Below are 24,688 nucleotides of genomic sequence, written 5' to 3'. Positions count from 1 at the left end.
TTACATGAACTTCATTTATCATTAACGTGAGTATACCTGTGTGTTAACTTGTGGTGCTGTTGTCTGTATTTATGTACAGTGATGTATCTGGGACAGTGAGGTTAGTTTTCACCTATGTACTACCTTTAACTAATAAAATAAAGCACAGAACTGGCCATACATCATGAGGATTAAATTTTGCTTTTAGTGCAAATTCTGAATGTACTGCTTCAGACTTTGGCAGAGAATGTCAAAAAGATTAGGGAATATTGTTTGCAGAATCAATGTAAAGTTCCCAAACACTTTACAAGTGTTCCAAGCGGACTGCAATACAAATGATACTTTGTGTTCCTCTTTCTTGTTAATTAGATTGTTCTGACTAAAACTTAATGTTTTTTATATACTCAAAGAATTAACACGCAGGAAATGTGTTTATCCTGATGTGAGACTCTGGGATGAAAACCAGAGAGGCTTTAGCAAGGCTGTTAAGACAACCCAGCTGAGCTGTAACAGTAATTTCTCCTTTTGAAATCTGGAGGTACTTTCAGGACATAACGAAATCTGTCCCTTCGGCAGACAGTGCATGTACAGCATTGGGAGTTAACTTTGAATATCAACTGTACAGTCTTCTGAAAATGCTGAAATGCTGTGGCATAGTGGAGCTAAGAATGCAGTGTTTTGCCCCTTTGTTTCTAAAGCCTTCGTTCTGTGCAGTCTGCAATGGGGTCACAGTGACCTCTCAAAAAGACTAGCTAGGAAAATAAGTCAAGATTTATTTGTTTTTTGGTTGAAACTCTAGGATGATGAATGGCAAATCAGAGGAAAATGTATTATATTTTTCTGGGGTCTTTGTTATCTAAAGTCTGATTCAGTCCATTCTTCTATACTAATAGGTTTGCTTGGTGATGAAATACAGTTTTTCCTGCAGTAGAGCACTGCAGCTATATGCAATGGATCCTAGCCATGCTGTATTGCACTTAGTTGCAAGTGAAGGGAATTGTTTGTATCTACAGCAGCTGTGTTGAAGGTCTATGATCATGTTAAACAACTGAAATGAAGTCCAGGTGACTGAGACTGTTGAATACTTAAAGCTTTTACAGTCTTTAAATAACTTACATGAGAGTGAAGGCAAACTGCTTTCTCTCTAACAAAATGTCTTGGGTATGGTAAGGAAGAGCCTGATGTAAGTTTCTTCTCAGAAAGATATGGAGGCTTGGGCTGATATATGGGGAAAAAAAAACTATGGGAGCTGCCTTGACAGATGAACCACAGTTTGAGAAGAGCCAAAAATGAGGCAGCTCCAGTATGGGGCCTAAGTAGTGACTGAAGAAATAGTACTTGAGGTTAGACAACCTGTGTGTACAACTAGAGGGCTAATTTAGTTCAAGGATTTGAAAAAGACTATTTCAGTACAGAAGTCTGAGGAAGAAAGAGCCTTCAGGATGTAGACACAGAATCACAGAATGGTTGAGGTTGGAAGAGAGCTCTGGAAATCAACCCGCCTGCTCAAGCAGGGTMACCTACAACACATTGCACAGGATTGCATCCAGGTGGGTTTTGAATATCTCCAGAGAAGGAGACTCCTCAACCTCTCTGGGCAACCTGTTCCAGTGCTCTGTCACCCTCATGGGAAAGAAGTGTTTCCTTGTATTCAGACAGAACTGAAACTGTGTTTCGGTTTCTGCCCTTTGTCTCCTGTCCTATTGCTTGGCACCACTGAAAAGAGTCTGACCTCATCCTCTTGACACCCTCCCGTCAGATATTTATACACATTGATAAGGTGCCCTCTCAGTCTTCTCTTCTCCAGGCTAAAGAGGCCCAGCTCTCGCAGCCTTTCCTCATGAGAAAGATGCTCCAGTCTCTTAATTGTCTTTGTTGTGCTTTGCTGGACTCTCTCCAGTAGCTCCATGTCTCTCTTGTACTGGGGAGCCCAGAACCGGACGCAGTACTCGAGACGAGGCCTCCCCAGGGCTGAGCAGAAGGGCTGAGTAGAGGGGCGGGATCACCTCCCTCCACCTGCTGACGACTCTCTTGCTAATGCACCCCGGGATACCTTTGATCTTCTTGGCCACAGGGGCACATTGCTGGCTCATGGTCAACTTGTTCACTAGGACCCCTCAGGTCATTCTCCGCAGAGCTGCTTTGCCTGTCGGCAGTTCTTAGCAGTAAAGACCGAGGCAAAGAAGGCATTCAGTAATTCTGCCTTCTCTGTATCGCTCGTCAGCAGGGCCCCTGCCTACTTCAGTAGCAGGCCCACATTTTCCCTAGTCTTTCTCTCGTTACTGATGTATTTGAAGAAGCCCTTCTTGTTGTCCTTGACATCCCTTGCCAGATTTAATTTGTTATGGGCCTTAGCCTTCCTCGTCACATCCCTGCGTACTCTGACAATGTTCCTGTATTCCTCCCAAGAGGCCTATCTCTTTTTTTCACATTGTGTGTATTTTCTTGTTCTCTGAGTTTTGCCAGGAGCTCCTTGTTCATCCATGCAGGTCTCCTGCCTCCTTTGCTGGACTTCCTACTCATAGGGATGCGCTGCTCTTGAGCTTGAAGGAAGTGATGCTTGAAAATTAACCAGCTGTCTTGGACTCCCCCCCCCCCTTCTTTCTAGGGCCCTAACCCCTGCGATTCGTCCGAGTAGGTCTGTGAACACTGTTAAAGATATTAAGGACACAGTGTAGCTGATGGAGTCCTACCTGCTCCTTGCCTAATTGAATGAGAAAATTATTAAAAAGATCCTGGTCTGAGATCACCTAGTTAGGAGTATAAGTAATAAAGGCGTTGTGGAAAAGGTGGTTCTATATTTTGCTATGTAGCGCATGCAGTGCCTCAGCCCTGAAACACATAATTGGAAAGCTTAGTTCTGTCAAAGGAACACAGCTCTCTTGCTTTTCTTAAAAAAAAAAAAAAAAAAAAAAAAAAAAAAGAAAGGTGCTATTTATACTCTTCATTGAGACTAAAGCTCAAAAACAGTTATTTCTTGTGTATGTGTTGTCAGCATTATCTCTTCTTCTTCCCCCATTTAAATAGTTATTCCAGACAGCATTCTCCCCTGGGAGAAAGCAAGTGCTGTTCAACCTGCTTGTGAACACTGCAAAACATCATCTTTGTTCTTTAGGGGACTTGAGCAATTAGAATGACAGGAAATGACTAGAACTGAAATATTTATGTTTGTAGGAAGGCCTTATGAAAGCCAAWGCATATTTCAGTTGGAAGGAATTGATTTGGCATGGTTAAGGTAACAGACCTATAAATTCAGTGATGTCAGAGCACAAAGATACGCCGCTTTTCTGAAACGTTGACTTAGCGTCCTTCAGGACAAGACAGACAGAGAGAGCATTGCTTTATACATAACTCTGTTGTATGCTCTAGTAGATATAAAGTTCATTTTGTAGTAGTACTAAATTCTGAGTCACTGAAGAGCTTTAGTAAGTAGTGGTGATAAAGCTGCATTTTATATTGCTCTGTCTCATTTGAATGCAATGTCAAAAGGTTTATACCTCCTAAAAGGGAACAAATCGCTATTACAGAGGGTACCTGCTCAAATTCTTAACCTGTGTGATTATAACTTCCTTTACTTGTATGAATTGATGTTAGTTGGAGAGATAGGTGCATCAAAAGCAATTTAGAAGAGTAAAGTTTACTGAGATTAAAATACTGTACAGTAAGCTTGATCCCAAATCATAGTGGTATGAAGATGACCTGTAAATACAGAAGAAAATTTAAAAGTTACTGTCTTAAATTCTCACAAGACTTTATTACTTAGCTTATTATTGGTAATGTATTACGGAGCACTGTAGCCCAGTTGCTAATGGGAGTGGGCTGATTTGGAGATGGAAATATGGTGCTCTTGGATCAGGAAGTACTTCACTTTGGTTTCTAGACAACGGAATTTACTTTGGGTGATTTTTAGTGTGTTTGGTTTTGATCTTGATTTCTAATGTCTCAGGAGCTTGCCTGGAGTGACAGCCTCTATTGACAGAAGACATCCATGGGCCTCAGGTGGAGGCTTATGATCTCTTTCTGGACTCCTGAGCTGCACGCACTAATTGCATTAGCAGTTGCTGCTTATGTAAGCAGTTTTGGGGTTGGATGTGTTTTTATTTATGCCATTACCAGTAACAGAGCTAGTAGCAACTGAAAAACAATCTTCAAGTGCAAACTATTTCCTTCTCTTCGACTTACCAGGATGTACTTTTTAGAAATGATTTCCAAGTGATGAAAATTTGAGCTTTTGTGCCTGTGTCCCGTTAGAGCAATGTACAGAGACATAAAAGATATCTAATACAGGGGTAGAGAATGTTTGCATAGTCTGCATAGTAGAAATCAGTGTGGAGGTTTCCTGAGATTTTAGCTCTTTCACTTCAAAGGGATATGAAAGTGCAGATAAAACAAATATAATTGTGTGCCCCCTAATTATTAGGAGTAGTTTGATTGCCAGTAGTATGTAACTTGACCTGCAAAAGCCATTTTTGTAGGAGGATTGGAAAACTGTTCACCACTGAATTTCTGTACTTAAGCTCTTTTTATGTTATGAGGGAGGTACCTTCAATTCATGACTCGAGCTAGCCACAGCAATACAAACAATGTTGGTGAAGAGGTCATACTGTGAGCTGCAGAGCTATGATGATAAATATTCGGAGAAAACTGTAATTTGCTTTCTTCCTGGAATTCCAAAGTAGCATCTCATCGTTTGGGATAGCCTACTATGTGTGGTCTGTCAGCAGATTTTCATTTGATATTACTTTGAAGGTATCTTGATAAATTAATGATTTTTCAGTGGAATAACTATCTAGTTTTTGAGGAGATGTCTTACCTCAAGCTGTGCAGTCTAAAGATAAGGCTTGCTGTATTGATTTATTTTCTCTAAAGGAATCACTTGTGGGTGTGTGTGTGCATTTTCTAGAGCTCAAGAATGGAGTAGAGAAATACAGCAATTTGAAATCATTAGGTGAATATGGGCACCTCTGTGGAATTTGTTAGTAGCTTAGTATATCTTGAGATAAACTAAGTTCCTCCAGCACTTCAAAATCCAGTATTTTTGTGTATTATTAAAATTGACTGTAAATATTTGTGAATCATGCCACAATATGACTGTGCAAAATTTTCCTTTTTATAGCATCCAGATGCCCTTGATTTTTAAAAAAGCTTAGTAGTGCAGTTGCTGGTGTATTTCGTGGTGTGCTCTAATTGCTTTCATCTCCTCCTTCACACTGGGTTTCTTTCTTCGAGCTGTTAACACCTGCGAAGTTTGTGACTATGAGCAGTTTTGAGTAGCAGATGGCCTAAGACTTCTGGATTCTAATATGGGTTTGTAGCCGCTACTGTAAAGTAGAAATACAAATAAAATCCTTCTCTGAGAAGAAACAGTCCACAGGAAAACTGAAAGGTGTGGTGGAGTAACTGAAAGGCTGGGGATGCGCTTGGTTGGGGGTTTGTGTGCCAGTGAGTCCCTGGGCAGTGTTTCCAGAGCTCGCAGCAGCTGGCCCCAGCAGAGCTGCAGGCCTCAAGCTGGAGCTGCTTCCCGTGAGTCATGGGAAGGCTGGTTTTGCAGCTGTTCGTCAGATGCTCTTTCCTTTCCTTTGTGTTTTAAGGAAGACTTGCCAGAGTCTTGTTTCTTTCCTAGCTGCTCATGAGTTTGAATGCTGAGTTTACCTCAGGTGAAATTCCTGCTGTTGGAAACTTCTAGACTTGACTGCATTGAAAATACTGGATGTGGTGTCCCTGTATAGAAAGACCTCCAAGCTAAAGCTATTACRAACTTAGTAGGAAGGGTTTGTGTGGATATTTGCATGTCTTAAAAAAATACATCTATATCTATCTMTATGTATGTATATATGAGTAAAATGAATATGTAATGTATATAAATGTGTGTACATGAATGTGTGTGTGTATATATTAATGTGCACACAGATGTGTATATATATGTGTGTGTGTGTGTATAAACTTGGCTCAGAGCTGTCTTATCTCCACATGTTAGCGTAGTTGCACATTCCTGGATAACTCGCTTTCTGTCAGAGTGGGGCTTGGCCTGTTCCACTTGTTTGAAAATTCTCCTGAAGGTACACAGAGCTGGACAGCACGATGCTGCTGAGCTCTGGCCAAGTAATAAAAAAAGTGGATGGAACATTGAGCTAGTTTTGGTGAGCTTGGATCATTCTGGTTTGAGTTCAAAATCATTTCTCTTTCTAAACAATCTATTCCTATACTAACATGAACATGAGCATTTAGTAAGTTTGTGACTCTGATATGCTTCTTATCATCAGAGTAGTTAATGTATTGCTTGAGTATGTAATTATTCGATCTGAAAATAAGGAGATTTTACAAACCACTGTTCTTTAAAAAGAACCTTTTCAATCTGGTAAACCTATGAAGACAATATAATAATTTAAATCAAAGTTTTATATTGACTGAGAGTGGTTTCCCAACAGTTTGGATTCTCCGAACCGTTAGTCTACTAACCCTTTGGATGCAAATATAGAGCAGCCCAGTTTTCAAAGAAGGTGTTTGGAAAGCTGACAAACTTCCCTTTAGTCATGCCAAAAAAGTAAATAGTATGCTTTCTTTGCTACCGTATAAATGGACTGTAGTTCTGTTTGGAATAAATTGAGAAGGCAAACTTTATTGCTGAATACAGGTAGCTTGAATTAGACCATTAGAATGGTGGGCATCCTACCTTGGTAAAATACTATTAAAAAAAAATAGTGATCTCAACTCAAGGTGGGTTTTTTGTTTGTATACTCCTGAAACTGGTATATGTATTGCAACTAACTTTATTTGCAGGTATTTTTGCCCAAATCGGTGAATTTCATATCATAGTTTGAGACAAAGTGCTCACCCTTCAGTCTACACATTGCAGACAACCTTGTAACTTCATGATAACCTTGCAGTATCACTTGATAAAATGACAGTGACATATTTAAATACAATATTGGTAAAGCAGTAGACTTTTCAGTCAGCTTAACTGTCAGTAATTGACATCAGGCACTCATGTTACCTTTTCTGCAAGGATATCTGATGGCTGCACGGTTTCTGTTCAGTAACTAACAGCAGCACCACTAACAATAGCAGCAGCTCATAGTTCTATTGCTAACAATAGCAGCAGCTAACAGCAGTGTCTACTGGCCATGTCTGCAGAAAGGTTAAGCCTACTGGTTATCAGTGCTGGGGAAAGAATGACAGACAAAAGCTTTTGAGCTTTTGAATCAAGTCCTGTTTCTGATCTCTGCCTTGAAACTGTGCAAATATACGCCTAGCTGGTAGCTGGAGTCTGGCAAAGGGGTCTAGATAAAAAAGGGTGAAATGTAGAGTTAACAACTGTAATATTGAAAAACAGGGTCATCAGGAGATTGCCTTTGAATCTTGTGTGTTTTTTGGGGAGAGGGATTGCTTTTAAAATTATTTTTATTATGGCCATGAAATTTGCTTGAATAGGACAAGTGATCATCCTGACCTTCTAGCAATTGAAGAAATAGTGTTCTTTATTCAATCTGTGATTGTTTTTGAAGAATAGTTTGAATTTCAGTAATTTTTCAAGAAAATTTAAGAAGCCTTGTTGGCAGAAGTAGAACTGTTTTAATCAAATGTGCCAGTCTTCTAGATCAGGCAAAATGTTGGTCAAACAAATCAAGTTTGGTTGCTACTGGTGCATACTTGGATTCTGAAACTTCACAAGGATTTTCTGTGGCTTGACATTGTTTGTGTTGGTTTTCTCTGAACATGGTGTTTTAATACATGGTTGAAATGTAGAAAGCCATGTATTCTGTTTCCAGTGGTAGCAAGATAAGGATGCAAAGGGAAGGAGTGTGGGAAGGGGAAGTAAATACTGAATCCAATAGTTTACCCAGTTGATTTGTGGTAGTTAGTGATTTAGAAGCTCCAAATATAACTCTCTTTGTGTTCAGTAACCTAAACACTACTTGAAAGAAAGTACCCTGAAGAGAGATCTGTGTCAGTAGTAATTGTAAAGGCAAATTGCTATTGGCATAGTCTGCTGTAATTGTTTTAAAAACTAAAGATTTGCAGCTGCGAATGTAATACAAATTAATTGTGTGGCTAATGCTGGTAGACAAGTACATTATACAGCAGCAACTTGTGAGAGGATTAAAAAAAGGCATTACGTATGGCTTTGACTTTTGGTCAATCGTTGCTCCGTAGTTTTGCAGGACTACTTGGTGTTCTAAGGTTTTTATAGCGCATGCACACTCATGGAAATGGACTTCTCAAAGCAAAAAGGAGGAAAGAAAGTTTGCAGCACTATGTCAGTCAGTTCTTGCTGCTTTGAATTTGTAGAGACTGCCACAACCTGTGATATAGGGCTAGAGTTGCTTTTTCCATTTGCTTAAATAAAAAGGAATTCGCCACACAGGAAAACACACCCAAGAGTGTGCTAACCTTTCTGTTCAGAGTATCATCCCACTAATGTTGTGCAGTATTTCATCGCTTACTTTTTGCAATTTTATAAAATAGACATGCCCAGCTAATTTTTGTCCTGTAACAGTGAAATAGCATCTTCTGCTTCCTTTGGTTTTAAACATGTCTGTTGGCAATTGATGGTAGTTGCTGTGTGATACACTAAGAGACTGGCAAATGAGAAAGAAATGGGTTTTGTTCAAATGGCAGTGACTAGAGGGGTCTACACGCTTCTAACTTGAATTCATTTTGTTAGTCCTGTAACAAGCTGCTCTGTTCTTTGCTTTGAATACCATGGCCTGTGCTTCACAATGCCTTGATATAAAGTAAAAGTATTAAGATATTGTTATGAATTTTTATGCTGCCACTCCTCTTCTCCCCAAATTATATAGCTAGTACTAGATTGTATTAGTCACGCGTGCAGAGGCTACTGCCCAGTTGCTGACCAATAACATAGTATGCCTGGATATATTTACTATGTCAGGAAGTCAGTGTTTGACTCTGCATCAGTATATGATGTCAGTGTGCCTGGCGCAACAGCTGCATATGCTTGTTCTTGGTGTTGTTAGAAACACTATAGCTCTTTTTTGCTTTGGCATGGAAAATGTTGATTCAGCAGAGGCAGAAAAAAAACGTAAAATGAAACTGAAGCAACTTCCCTTAAAGCAGACTTAATATGTCCGGGAGGCTGTGCTTAAAGTAAGGTGCCTTCAAGACTTGAAGTCTTTAGTAAGACTTGGTTTTACTACTTCTTATTCATATGCCCCTGCTCTTATCTGAATTTGTCTTGTCTTGTACCTTCATAGAAATCCCTCTGCTTAGAGAGGAAAAAGCTGTGATGAAGGATCTGAAAACCCATTTGTTGGAATGTGATCACATGCACTTTTGCAGACGGAATTGATTAGTTACCTCCTGACTCTTCGCTGAAAAGCTAGGCAAAGGCTCAGGTTCTGTTAATTGTGTTGCTTTCCACAGGAACAGTCTAGAGCTCTGCGAATCAGTTACGGAGTCTCAGCAAGGAGCCTGAGTGCTAGTAATTTCTTCAAATTCTTGAACTCAGTCCCTGAGTACATACCTTTTCTTTAGAGTCATCTTAGCTGCTGTCAGAATTAACTGATAATCTGAAGATCCCGAAAATACACTGTTTTAAAAACTCCTGGACAAATGAAACCTGAAATCTGAGGTGCTGTGTTCTTTGATTCCTTTTCTCCTATATACTTATTTTATCCAAGAATTTTGTCAGTATGTAACAAGAATTTTAAGAAGTCAACTTAAAAAAAAAAAAGAAAAGAAAAAGACAATAAAGGAAAGCACATCTTCAGTAGTGTCACACTTGCTGACATCTTAGTGTTCCGGGTATTTTGTATGAAATAAACCTGCTGTGCCTACATGGAAAATGAGTAATTAGAGTTTGATTTTGAAATGAGCTCTGTAAAACTTCTACAAACTGAATCAGAATGGCCTTTGCAGTTGCCAGTGTGATATATAATAAGAGATTTGTTTGAACCACATTGATTTAAATCAGTTTGGCATTCAGATGTACATTTTAAAGGATTACATAATCTGAACTGCTAAGAGTTAGTCTGTACAAGTAGTGCAGTAGAGAGTAGAGACAGACTTCTCTGCCTGTCTGTCTTCCTTTTGCTTTATTCCGTCTCTGAAAGTAGTGGTAACTAGTAGGCCTAATCGTGAATGTATTCAGGCGGTGACCTTGAAGCGTTTTCATCATATTAAAACTTAAGTGGTTATACTTCTTTGTTACTGTTCTGTAATGCTACATTTGTTTCAGAAATGTGCACTGTTCATTTTTTGTTCTTAGCAAATGAATTGCTAGTATGAACAGCACACTCCAGTGATGCTGCTTCTTTTAACTTCAATTATATTTTGTTTTTAAGGAACTTGGGGTTGAAATCTTTGAGTAGTGGACATAGCCTGTGAATTGTTACAGTTCTGAAACGTATCTTTTTAAATGATTGTGTGTTGTTCATCGTCAGAGTTCTGCATACAGAAAAATAATTTCAAGGTTGCACCTAGAACTGTGACAGTAAAGATACTTTGAAAATGTGCAGTCACCAGTGTGTTTGGGATGCATGTTGTGGCAGGTGATGTTATAGACAGCTTCCTAGACCCATGTCACATGTTTACGTTTTGCATCGTGACCTAAAACATCAAGATTATTTTAATACAAGACTTGGTTCTATGGGGTTAAAGTCTACCATGCAGATGGTCAACCTGGCTTAAAGTTTTGGTTACTTTTTATTATTATTATTATTATTATTGAGAAGAAAAATAGAAATTGGAACCACTGTAATAGATAGTAACTGTGATTGCCATAATTGCCAAGGACTTTTTTTTTTCCTCCCCTCAATAGCTTCATTCTATAACCTCTGCTTTAACTCAACTGTGAGTTTAGGTTAGTTGATTTTTGGAGTGCGTAGAGGTTAACTACACATTCCTGAGAAGAAAAGCTTGATTTAGATATTGGGAATAGGGCTACTGTTGTGTCTCATGGATTGAAACACCTTTCTTTGCGTAGATTGAAGGGAAATGTGAATCAACTGTAATGGACCTTTATTTAGGTAAAGTGTTTGAAACCTGAGAAAAAGTGGAAGTTCCTTTATGGTTTTTGATGTACTTATAGTTCAATTTCTGCTATTTCATAAGGGCAACGCGAATTTTCTGTTGCTTACTTACTGCCATAGAGTTGCTGAGGTTCAATAGCTTCAGCTGACCAGAAAGTTCATGAAAGAGTGCTGAATAGTCAATACTGTATTGTCAGTGTATGTCAGCATAAACGGGTGATAAATCTGATTAATTCTGACTTGAGTCCAAGTACATCTTTGGGAATTCTGAGTGTATGACATCACAGTGTAGGAAGAAAATACTGAATTTCTAATACTGAGGGATCTTTCTGATAGGACGGAGTTGTTCACTGCTTAGGGGTGTCATTTCCAGTGGAGAGTTCCAAGGAAGCCTCATTCCAGTGCCCAGCTGCTCAGCAGGGCAGCAAAGCTTGACTGTCCTGAACTTCCCTCAAACTTACTTTCTCTCATGAAAGGAATGGCATTATAAATTGGTGCCTGGAGGACATACTGTTTAGGGCAAATATGTTTCAAAGAACATAGAAAGTGTGACTGAATGTATATGTTGCAGCTTTTTTCCAATAATAATAAAGTAAGATACCATTTAACTTCTGGCAAACCTCCTTCCTACCCCTCCCTCCATCAGAAGGAGTAATATAATGATTCATATTAAACACAACTCTCTATTTCTATTGGGCAACAAAATGAGAACTTTGTTTTTCTAATTCATAGCGTACTATTTGGAGTTCATATGACAGTTCTGGATAGAGTGAAGAGTAGTAACTACTCCTTTGTGGAAAACTTCTGCTGTTCTTCAAGAGCCCTGAACTGGAGAAAAGTAGTATTTATCTGACAAATTCATGGAAAACACAAAAACATATTAATCATAGAAAGTTGGTTCAGCCTCATATTATAAGAGACTTGAGATTTACAGAATGTTGAAATTGTAGCAGAGGTAGAGTTGGATTTAAATGGTCACACTAGGACTTCTCTTAGATCTCCTGTATGCAAGCATCTAGTATTGAAAAGAAATTATTGCCATGCTTGTGTTGCAAAACTTGTTTCCGTGCTCAGACTCCTCAAAGCTATCATCCTAGGTGTGCAGGATGCAGGAAGGATTGCCAAATAGAAGCTGCAAAACAATAGTTAGCAGCTTTTAGTGTGAAACTATAAGGCTCCTGAGATGCAGAGTAATGCTATTCAGTGAAGATGCTGCTGCAGTCTTTGGTCTGTGCTTGTATGCATGTGATTTGTGGTAAAGGAAGGGTTGATTCCCCTCATCAGTCTAATTTCTCTTGGAAGAATAGATTACCTCTATTTTTCACTCTGGCTTATCAAAATAATTCATTTGATATGGATGACAATGATATTTAATTTTTTGTGGATGTATTTTGAAATTTTACGTTCTTACGTCAGTCTATCTGCTACATCTTTATGTCCCTTCTCCCATAGTGAAGAGAGCAGCACCTTTCCTTCACACGTGATTATTTTTGTAAGCCTTTATACATGTTGATTTGCTTAGTGCCAGTGAAGATTCTTAAAAACAGTGTGGGGAGAAAATGGTTCCTGGGGGTTGAGAAGGCTGGATTTTGGCTGAGCAGTGTAGGGCAGAGGTGCTACCTTCTGTCAGATGCAAAAGAAAAAAGTATATCTCGAAATCTTCGACTCACACTGAAGCAGCATTTTCAGCAGCTTCACACTTCAAAGGAATGATGTTTCATGCCAAGCCCAAGTAAAGAGGTTGCATTTCAGAGTATTGTTTGGGCTGAAGGATAGAATCAAATTTGCTTAGATGCTGAAGACCTGACTCTAGTAGGTGACTTCTGGCAATTTAGGAAGTGTCTGATACAGCTGTAAAACGTGCAGTATATATTGTTAATTACAATTAAAAAAAAAAAAAAGGAAGAGGTTTGTACTGGTTGTTTTGAACTGTTAATCTGCTGAAAGATGTAGATGTCAGGCAAAAAAGCCAAAAAACCAGAAGTGTTGGTTCATTTGAATAGACTCAGTGCATAGTAAGATGCAGGCTAAATTGGCATGAAGTTCAGTCACCTTTATTAAGCGGTGTTCAAGAAGCCGAGGTCATTTGTAATGTGCACTTACTGCAGCAGGGTGAAATAGTTTTGCAGTGTTACAGTGTCTGATAACAGGAGTTGGCTATCAAGGTTGCACTGAGTTCAAATACTCACAATCTAGTAGTGGCACTTGTCTTCTGAAAAAGGAAACACAAACAGTTCTTGCGCTTGGAAAAATTCCGCCCAGTAAATAAAAAGCCCCAAACTCGTGGTGGTGGTGGTGGGAATAGAGTAGCTTGTTTTCTGACTCCCCTGGCCTGCTAATATTTTGGGATTAGCTAGTCTTGCAGGCATTACCTCACATTCTTGGAGGTGCAGAATGGTTCCTTTTAATTTTAATGGATAGGAGTTAGGAACCTAAATATCTTTGAGCACTTCCAACTTCAGTCTTTGTCTGGCTGCTTTTCTTCACTGATAATTTTGGAGTGCCTGACCTATTTAGGAACCCAAAAGAGGATACAAATCATAATTTCATTCTATCTGAGAGTTTCTATGCCTGTCCCAGGCTAGTTACCCAAGATGAGTCAGTGTATTTTTCTAGAAAACTATATCCTTGCTTTCTAAATTCTTAAGCCTGCTTTTGCTCTTAAAATGCCAGCTCTGTGTTTATATAAACTTTTCATCTCTCCATATGTCAAGACTGAAATGTTTCTCAGTATTAACAAGGAGAAAACTTAAGAAAGGAAAATTAGAGAATACTTGTCTCCTCCATATTGCATTTAATTGTTATTTTATTATACAAGAAATCAGTATATAGGTTGTAGTTCGTAACGTTTTTGAAAGAATAAGTGTCACCTTCCTATAAATGTATTTGTCAGTCAGTAGCACTTTATCATGTGAAAACTGTGAAGCTCAAGATGTGAGGAAGAACCTCACATTTTGAGTGGCTATTTGTCTAGAGAGAGTGGGGCAATCTGTTCGCATGATAAACTGCAGTTTCTCAAATACTGAGTGAGTAATATACCATATGTGTTGTGGTGGGGTGGGGGAAGGACAAGAAATGATACTGGGTATTGACCTGTTTGCTTTCCAAAATGCATTGCCCACTGTAAGAGTTCTCCCTGACACTTCACAGAAAAAAAATTACTTAAAATATGTTTTTTTTTTTTTTTTAATTCAAAGCTACATACTATACTTCAATTCATATCTCTTTAGAAAAATACTTCTAGCAGCATTTTTGGGGTATACAGTGTTTGTTGGTCACTTTTTCTCCTTGGTAGCTTACTTTCATTCTTCATAAGTAGCCAGCATACTGACAAAATGTGTGAGTGTTTTCGTTGTTTGGTCGTATGTAATTTATTCGACTAAATACAGAGTTGCTGGATTCTGTGTCTAGTGTTCTTTTGTCTGGTTTCTGCTGCTAGAATATCTTACTGGTGTTAGAGTATTGCAACACTTAAAACTCAAGATCAGTAATTGAAATAAGGCTGCAGGCATAAATGAGGCTGAAGTCTCATTAATTTAATAACTATTCTGCTTATTAACTAGGAGGAGTATAGTAATGGTTATGATACGATTGCTCAATGTTTCATGCTTAGTTTAGTTATAGTACCTTGGTGAAATATTTATATAAAATATTTAAAGCTTTATCTTAATGGCTTTTTGTAATGAACTGTTATCCAAATTAAAACCTAATATAAACCAATTTGAAAATTCTTAAAATGAGAACTTCTTCAAACAGTTGTGGGCAAAGGTTTCTAACAGCTCGTTGTTCGATGCTGTGGATGAGTGTTCTCTGTGTGAGTGCCTGGAGGGGCAGGCCCCCTTGGGCGCACACGCGCACTAGGCTCCACGCGCGCTTGTCCTGGTGTGGTGTTCCGTACGGCACTGTGTCTCTGGAGGGTGCCCTGCTGGGTGCCACTGACTCCTGCTCGTGCTGCCCTATTACGTACACTACTTGAACCACTCTGCTCTCGAGAAGAGGAAGCTGTAGGCATTAACTGCAGTTAAATCCATCTGTTTCCAGGTGTGCTATGCTGTTCTGTAGTAGTAAGTAGCATACTTATTCTGGGAAAGTGTGTGTAAAATTCTAATTGCAGTGTACAGAGATGGGATTGGTTATTCATCGTTATAAATGCTGATTTACTTTGATTGTGAAAAATCCTGTGTTGATCCGTAGGAAAACAAAACAGCTACTGCTTGTTTTTTTTATGTCTATCTTTACTAAGTAAATTTGCATGACAGCTCAGTATTGCTGAGATGTTTGACTGTTTCCAGTAAGTTAAGATTTTTTCGTAGAACAACTAACGTTGTTGCTGTAGTTTTCAAGTATGTTTCTGGTGGCGTCTTACCACCCCACTTCTTCATGTGATTCAGATGGCTCCTGCTGATAGTAAGCAGAATACAGTCTTAGTCTTGAAACAGAAACAGAAATGCTGGTGATCTGGCATTTCCAGACAATCGGTTTGAATTTTAATTGACTTGAACTTGTAATACATGTGTGGTTTTTTTTCCTTTACATTTTGTAGTCTTGTCATCAGTAGACCTGATAGTGTCGTGTTAATGCTACATTTACCAATAGAAGGTAATTGAACATTATCACATCAAATAAAATGGGAAATTGAGACCTAGAGGACTGGTCACAATCTTCGCCCCAAGGCCAACCTTTGAATGGTTGTTCTTTAATCTTCATATTTCCTTTTTTTATGTCAAAAGATCTATAGCCTTATCAAAAAAGGTGGAAGTAATATGAAACATTACATGAAAAAGGATGTAGAGTTAAATTTCACCATAATATTCTAATATGTTCGTGTGTTTGCACTAGTCCACTCTGAGGCCTTTCTGTGCTATGTATCTTTTCTATGCTATATTATTTCTCAGAATATAAGAACTCCTCTCCTGCTCAGTAGCTCCTTGCCAGATGAAAATCCTTTTTACTTTGCTTTCCAGGCTGTTTATTGTCTAGTGGTGGCTAGAAGTAAGAGCTTTCTTACTCCCTTGCTAACACTGCAAAATCTTTTAAGGCTCATTGAATGCGCAATGTATCATATCTAAGCATGCGTCAAACCTTCCCGCGTCAGTTGTATAGGAGCGTGAGTCTTTTAGAGTATTGCTTTGYAGAATGCATCTTTTTCTGTTGTGATGTTTACAGATTAGAGCAGTGTGGGAAGAGAGAAAAGAGGAAATACTTCAGGAGCTGTCTTCTAGGGAAAAAATCTTTTTTTCCATATAAGTAGCTGAAATCAAGGCTTAAGATGCAAAGAAATCAAAAGAAACCTTGACAAGAAGTAGATTCTTTAAGAATTTTGAAGAAAAGTGGGAATCTGCTTTTACGTATAACTTGGACTCTATCGTGTCATCTGGAATATGCCCTTGGTTATGTATTAGGAGTGGCTGCCAAGACCATTTTCTTACGTCGTCTTGTTACCTGTTCGGCTAGATTCAGCCTTACTTTATAGAGATGGGATTGATAGCAAGGATTTGGTTTCTGAACATCATACTTAATCTGTCTCTGACTTTGTGCTACTGTATGTTTTGCATCCATTTAGTAGTATGTTAAAGACTCCAAGAGTAAAATAATACAACAAGACAAATAGATAGAGGAGATAAGAACTGGAAAGAAGAAAAGCAAGTCATGCCTGATAGTGTTAGCTGAATTAGTGCCAACTTAGAATGGCCATTCATAAATTTTACTGTGTGCACAGAACATCAAGTTTTGGAGTATATAATGTTCATTAGATAATCTTTCCAATGTGCTGGAAGAAAATCCTGTTTTCCATTTATAACTCAGAAAAACTAAGCAATTAAATTAATTAAGGAAGGAAGATGGAGTAATATGGTGATGCATACCAACTGGACTAAAATATAGGAATCCATGCTTTATCTAATAGACCATGTATTTTGATTTGCTTTTGCTTTTTATAGCAATGTTTGGCTCACAACAATTATGAATAAATAGTAATTAAAAAAAGCATAGCAAAACCTACACAAACTCAAGGGGAATAGGTGGACAGAAATATTTTCCATATTTGAATACATAGTACAAGAGGATGCTGGAATTTACCAGTGGAATCTCAGTGAGCCTGCAGTCAAAATGCTGTCAGGTTTAGCTATATTAACAGCAAGAATCTTGAACGTGGAATACTTGAAAAGTAACTAAAGGACAAAACTGTAGTTTACCTCTAATTCATGATATTCAAAGTGTATGATTTGGTATTGAGAAAGGACATCCTAGCCACGCACTCATTTCTTTTGTTCAATATTCCTATTGCATGGCTAATATCACTAGTATTTAAAACAAAACCACTTTGTAGATACCTACTTGCAGCTAATTAAAAAAAACCTTGGAGGTTGTAGCTTAAAAAAAAAATCCAAATACTTAGCAGCAATGAGTTTTGTGTGAATTTCCAGAATTAGGTGCTTTATTAATGCACACGTTTCCTTCTCTCCCTCTTCCCCAGTTAAAAATTTGGATAGCAGGATCATTCTGCCAACAAATCAGGGGTTACAAATTGGAGGTTACAGGCAGGCAATTTGCTGACTGAGCTTTGGGCAGTTGAGTTTCATCATCTGGCTACATTCCAGGAAGTGAGGACAATGAGGAAATCAGAATGAATAAACAACGATTATTCATTTTTAGGCTTTGTTTAGCTCCAGTTATCACTTTGGAAGGTAGAAAAGTAGATGGCTTCTTCAGTGTTAATGAACCCTCTTGAAAAATAAACATTTTTCCTATAGTTACATTTATTTGAGCTAGTATTAAAATGTAGTATAAGCAATTTTTATTTTACCTTAAGACTCTACAAGATAAATTCATTTGTTCAGATAACTGGAAATGTATTTTAAGTTAAAATTTTGAAACCTGTTGTTCTATTCGCTAGCTCCTTTGGATTTTGGATTTAGTACGTGTAAAAGCACTGTTTTGCTTCTTCCCTTGTTATAAAATGGAAAAACTGCCATTCTTCATCGCTTTCCTTCCCAATCTGTTTCTGGTAAATGCTGGTGCAAGTAGTTAGGCCTTCCCAATGAACTAGAGAAAAACAAATTTCTAGTTCTGTCAGAGCAGGGAAACTGTAGCATCATCTTTGGTTAGCAACTCCAAAACAAAGGTTATTTTTTTTTGGTTTGGGGCYTTTTATTAACTGCATCTAAAAAGAGCAGGTTGTAAAATAAGTTCCCAACCATTTAAATTCTTGTTGATAAATGAACGACTTGGGTGCTTGATGCTTTCAGATGCTGGGGATTTGAAAGGGCTTCTGAGGTTTTGTAAGCAAAGGAGAGGAGTTAGAGACACCAGAATGAAGGCATGGTCTGTTGTAAGGGATTGAAATGCTTTACAGTCATGTTGAAAACAGATTTTAGGAATCTGCTAGCTATGCAGACATTTTTCACGTTGAACTTGCTTTTATCCTGATTTGTTTTTCAGTTGAAAGACCTTCAATTTTAGCAGATCCATCTAGTGTGCTGGTAGCACACTTTTTGGTTAAACTTAATTGTACATACTTTCTATTACTGGAAATTTGATCTTCATTTACAGGTTGAATATGTGTGGATTAGAATTTTGTTTTTAAAAGCATGCTACTATGATACTAACTTCAGTGTAAATGCAAGTGATCTATTGGGTGCTGAGATGGTTATCTTAAAGTAGAGCATGTTTAATCTGGCCTGGTGTAGAGTTAGTAGATTAGTTGATGTAGAGCTCATGTGGCTTAAATCCACTAAAAGGAAAAAAGATCACTTTTCTGAACAGCATATCCAAGAGAAAAATCCTACGATAGATTTAATTATATTAGAAACATCTTTTTGCCTGTATAGCTTTGGGTGATTGGTGAAGTGTTACATCAATTATTCTGTTACTGTAGGCTTTTCCAGTTAAGAGACCTTTTGAACTGTCTGATTGTTTACATTTGAATTCCTGGTCTTTCCAAATTCATATGTAAACTAGTTTCAAATTTGGATAGTCAATGTGGATCTATTTCCCATGAGTTTTTTGCTTATCATGCTCCAAGAGATCCAGAAGTAAGGCTAAAAACTTCTTGTAGTTGCAGTCTGCATGCTGGAGCATATACAAACCCTTGACTTCCTCAGAGCAAGCTTTGGGCCATCCTCTGTGTGTCCAGACCTATTGCTGTGCTTACAGAAGTGGCCGGAGTACCTTGTGGTCTTTGGCATGTTCAAGGAGAAGATGTTGCTCTCTTCACAGCTCTGGATGGGGAGGAGGATGGAATTGTTGAATTGCAGTTTTTGATGTTAAAATTGAATTCCTCATGAGATGAGAAAAAAAAAACTGTATGTTACATTTGCTTTTAAAAAAAAACCTAAAAACAAAAAACACACAAATCTCCTCCCACCTCCAAACAACCAAAACCTCGAACTAACATTTTTCTCATGTCTTAGAAACAAAATAGATCTATTAACTCGGGTATTTTTGTTTTTCTGTGATCACAGTCTCTGAAAGGATTTCAGTATGAAGGGAAATGGCCCACTGAGGATTCTGCTAAACGGTTTTCCACAATAAGTTTCTCCACAAAAAGACCTTATACCATACAAAAGCGCTGGTGATGCGTAATAACAGCCTTAAGAGGTGACTGTGACTGTGTGCGTAGTTCATGTGCACACCCAGGCTTGTGCTGAAAGCATTGTAAGTTCCTCTTTTACTAATTCAGGGTATTTATATGCATAAGCTCAGAGGTCATTTATTAGGAAATTTTAACTGTGAGTAATTTGGAAACCTAGACTGAATTTTATTTTCTTGAACTTAAAGCTGTTCTTTTTGGCAATGTAAATTCTGACTCCTGAAGAGAAAAGGAAACTCATAACTTCCTGAGTTGCTTCCTTTCCAGTGTGCTGGCAGAAGGTACTTAAGAACTAGCAAAGAATCATTTGGGGATAAGGAAGTAACTTGTTTGTTTCTTGTGTTACAGACCTGCTTACTGGAAGCATTCCACATGGTCAGGCGGTACTTTCAGACAAACTTATTTTCTATTAAATGAAGTTTAATTCTGAGGTAAGATTCTGTTTACTTTAATTTCTTTTATTATTTGGAAACTCTTACATTGATTTAAAACTTCCATTTACTGCCTGTGAAGATCAGTGTGATCTTTTCTTTGGAGAATGCATGAAATTGTTGAAGCTATGACTACGTTTGTGTGTTTAAAAAAAAAATAATCAAGTTGAAGAATAAATGTAATGTGCAAATACTGAAACTTCAAGTAAACACTGTGATAACTAACCAGGAGGACAAACCTGACCATTACAGTTATTGTCTATTTTTAACCAGCTTCCAGGGAGACTGAGGGATAGAAATCATAAGCGAGTTCTCTAAGCCATAAAAGAAAGGGCTGTGCCTTTCATTGGTGTGAGAACAAACAGCTGAGAAGATGACTAACTTGGTTTCACTTAACGCGTGTAAGAAAGATAGCAAAAAGAACATGGAAAATGAATTCTAGGCAAACGTGAAAGACTTATACTTTCATTGTTTCTACTCTTGTGCTTTGAAAAGTGAGAATCATATAAAGTGGTAAGGCTGGTTTTGGTCAAGTGTTGTGAATTTTGCTGTACGCTCTTAATCTACTGGCGTTATTTTGACCTTGTGCATGTTACTGTTCCTCTCTCTGTAGCTCTATGTGGTGGAAGTGGTGCTCGTCATACTGAAAGGTCATTAATGGAATTTTGTGCTAGTGTCCTCSATGCTTGAAAAATGCCCTTAGTGAACATTCAGAACAGCCTATAATTAATGTAGCATATCAGTTTGTATCAGGTATGTTTCAGGACAAGGTTATGTGAAATCGGTAGAGTAAATGGTTACTTGGAGTATTTCATTGTAGATGTAATCTAATCTTTAAGATGGCTGGACGGTTAGTAATGCTAACTGCTTTGTTCTTACTATTATGTAGGTAGAGCTAAGTATTTATAGTGCATTCTTATAGTCAAGCCTGTCAGCAAGAACCGCCTAACCTGTGTGCTTTTAAGATTTATCACTTCATTAAATAGTCTTTTCCTATGCCTTTCTTTCCCTTGTTCCACTGACACTGTTACCAAATCATGGACATCAAGTGTGGTATCAAATAAAATAGATGTAGAACTTAATTAGCCTTTTTTTATTCATTAAGATATTCTCTCTTAGTGTAGTCATACTAATTATGTTTGGCAGTCCAACTGATTGAACTGGATTAATAAATATTTACTCATCATACATAATAGGTGCTTTTAGGAGGGTTCCTGATTTTGTATTTGTGAATGGAGATTTTCACCAGGAAACACTTTCACTTCATTCATGTTGGCCTGATTTATGAATGAATCAAAGTACACAAATATTTTCCTCTTTTTTGTCAGTGATATGTCAGTGTTACTGGCTTTTGTATACATTAGTGAATGGCAGGAGAATGATCTTCAGAATGAAGTGTTGTCCTTGAGAAATGCAGTGACCTCTTCACATGAAATCTTGGTTTACTGACAGCTGTACAACATGCTTTAGTATGACTTTTGATATTTGAAGAAAGCTTTCTACTGAACTGATCATGGAAAGTGCAAGTCTGAATCTAAATCTTACTTAGACTACATCCCTTTCAGGATATGGAAATCATTTGAGAGAGTACCCATGAGTGCTGGAGAATGAACTTAAGTGATTCTGTACAGTTATGAGCTAGAACAGTATCCCAGTGGTAGCAGAAAATCAGCAGAGTCACCTGGTGGGATCACTGTCAGTGATCAATGTCAGCTGTTTCAAGTCCTTTTCTGCATGCATATGCTGGAAGGAAAACAAAATCTAAAGATCTCTTAAATTTGTTTGGTTGGCTTTAGTGTTATGTGATTGTCTTTTGCAGAAATCCCATTCAGGGGAGGACTTTTTGAGGGTTAATGACAATGTGTATGTTTGGAAATATCCAAGGAAGCTACTGCTTGCCTGTCTGACTCAGTGGTTTTTCTGCATCAGATAGTTCAAGGTATTAAGACATGAGAAACTTGGGATGTTTAAGTAAACTTGCACCATAGGGCTTTGAGAGGGTTGTTCACTTGTCAATAATGACTTAAAATTTTTAAAGGTACTTAATGCTGTTGATTTTTGAGTGGATTACCAAGCAGTTCTCTGAAAAGAAATTCTTGAAAACTCTCCTCATTTAGCTAGAGGCTAGAAGAATATCAATTTGAAAAACAGGCTAGGCAATATGTTAGCACTGGGTGGTGAATGAGGCCTTTAAAAATTTTTTTTTTTAAAAAAAAAGGTGGCTAGACTGTCTGTTTACTTTTGTTTTTCATGATAAGTGAAAGCATCCTAGAATACTGTTTTTGGAGGATGCATCCCCAGGTGCTACTTCATATTAAATAACATCAGTTTTTAAAGGAAAAAAATAAGAAAGAATATCATTGTATTATATACTTTGCTAGTTAATTATATTATTTTAATGGTGGGGATGGTTGGATAGCTTTTTCTAAAGCAATGTTAATATTACCGTGCATGGAATGATTATGGATAAATTTTATGCCTTAGCATCTAGTTTTTTCAGCTGCAGCCATTACAGTCCAAAGGGCAAATAGTTCAGAATTAAATCTTGGGCTTGAAGAATTGTGAGTGCTGCTCCCTGTCTTACGAATTTGTGTTTGTGCCCAGTTTGATCTGGGGAAGGGGATGCCTTTGCCAACTTGTTTAAAGTCCCCATTCTTCTTTGCGGGATGCTAAAGCAATTTCCTTATGCTGTGTGTGTTGAATGTTCCAAGTTGTCACCCTGAGATGAAAGTTTTGTTTTATCTTTGCATGTGTGTGCTAGAATAAGACCCTTGAAGAATTTTTTTTTTGTTTGTTTGTTTTTTTTTTGTTTGGAGCTTGTAAGGACAAGCACCTGCTTATCTGTACAATTGTAGTGCTGGGAATGCATGGAGAAAAGATAAAAATGAGTGAAAGGCTATTGAATGATTGCTTTCTAAATTGCTGTATGAGCATGTGAAGAATCTGTTCAAATGAGAATCCAGTAAAATGGTTTATTGTTAAAATGATTTATTCTGAGGCGGTTTCATCTTTTTATTCTGTAATCTGAAACAGTAATTACAACTTTTTGCTGACACCAATTTTTAGGGAAGAAATAAATAATTGGGGCAAAGTTTTCTACTTCTAAGGGTCCATGAAAAATTACATTTGACTTGTTTAATCTTACTTCTTTCATTACAACAGCAAGACATATCTAACTTGTATTTGAAATTCATCATTCCACACAAGTTTTCACCATTTCCATATTTTTAAGATTCAGTGAAGTATATAACCATGTTCTTGAACATGAGAAGTTCGCAAACAATTTGAAATGCAGCTGTCACGTATTTCAAGAAAAGCACTGTGCAAATGCCTGGTGGAAGAAGGCTCTTGTGGTAAAACGCTGGTTGTGACAAAGCAAGGGAGGGGAAGTAGACTGCTTGGGGCAGAAGATAATCTAGATGAATCAGTAGCAGGATGCAGGTCTCCCTAGGCAGTATCCTAAAGCCACAGGTGTTACTTTTAATTCTCATTAATAGCTTCCCTTAAACACTAAAGTTTTACTTGAACAGCTGCTATACTACTTGTTTTCCGTAGGAAATAGGCACTTCACTGAAGAGCATAGCTGTGACACAGCACGTCATAAGCAAGTAGGAAACTACAATAAAATTGCAATTCCTGCCAAGGCTGGAGAGAGTCATGTTTTTAACACTTGGTTTGCTTAGTGGTTTTAACTTTTAATTTCAGCATTTTGATACTTTCCCATTTTGAAGGAGATGTGTATTTTACACCAAAGGAATAGGATAGGATATGAATAGAACTTGGAACTGTAAAGAAATCTGCAGGTTGTTTTAACGTAAAATACAGAGTGGATTGGGGAATAGCGGTGTTGGTGTTAGGCCATAATAAGCATGAAAAGTATTGCCTAAGAAAACATCATTTCACTCCTGTCTGGCAGTGATGCTGCTTAGCTGTGACAGTAAAGTAGATCTTAAAGGACATGACTGGAGTTGCACAAGAAAATAAAATAAAAGGACTCTTCCATATAATGGAACATTTTTGTAAGAATACRAGGGATGTAAAAGGCTTGAAAAACTAGGTCAAGTAATCTCATGTTTATGCATAAGAATTCTAGTGCAGGTTTAAATTGTGTAATGTTGGATGAATACTGTTCATCCTTCAGGCACATAATACAAGATTTAGCACAATGCTTAATTATTAATTTGTTTTAGGTAAATGACTTGTAAAAAATCAGCAGTTTGTGTTATTTTTTTTAACTGTGGAGTTTTAAAAAAAAAAAAAAAGGGGGGTAACATCATTAATATTGGCAATTAGCTCATTTTTTCCATGAACGTAAGATGTATTATTTTAAGTTCTTTCACAGAATATGCATACCCTAAATGTATTATAATGTATAACTTTGTGGGAAATATCTTATGTTTGCTTTACATGAAGAAAAAGCTAATTATATTCCTTTTTTTTCTCTCTCTATATATCTTTCAGTTGCAAGCCTATTGATAGGATACCTCACATTTTTGAGGGATTCTATTATTTATTAATCAGACTGTAAATATATAATTCAATACTTCAGCTGCAACAGAAGATTCATTGCATTGGGAGTCGATTAATGATGCTGAGGCTGCTGTTACAATGTAAAGGTTGCATTTAAATGCATGATGTGTGTTGCTTAAGTCTTAAATTTACAGCTATAGCAGTCAGCCATTTAGTCAGAGATGATG

General features: G+C 37.6%; 1 protein-coding gene across 2 annotated transcripts in view; it reads left to right on the top strand.

The window, feature by feature from the left end:
* Positions 1–24,688, top strand: part of TLN2 (talin 2) — a 215,958-nt gene that overhangs the window by 52,572 nt on the left and 138,698 nt on the right. For both annotated transcript variants that reach the window (XM_085303277.1, XM_085303278.1), the window contains exon 2: positions 19,909–19,991. The gene's annotated coding sequence lies outside the window, so the exon portion shown is untranslated. The remainder of the gene's footprint in view (positions 1–19,908; positions 19,992–24,688) is intronic.

This window comes from Rhea americana, unplaced genomic scaffold (assembly GCF_003343005.1).
Source record: "Rhea americana isolate MKP2758 unplaced genomic scaffold, rheAme1 scaffold_2, whole genome shotgun sequence".
NCBI classification, from domain to species: Eukaryota; Metazoa; Chordata; class Aves; order Rheiformes; family Rheidae; genus Rhea; species Rhea americana.
Note: the sequence above shows the minus strand (reverse complement) of the source record. Positions and strands in the feature narration are given on the sequence as shown.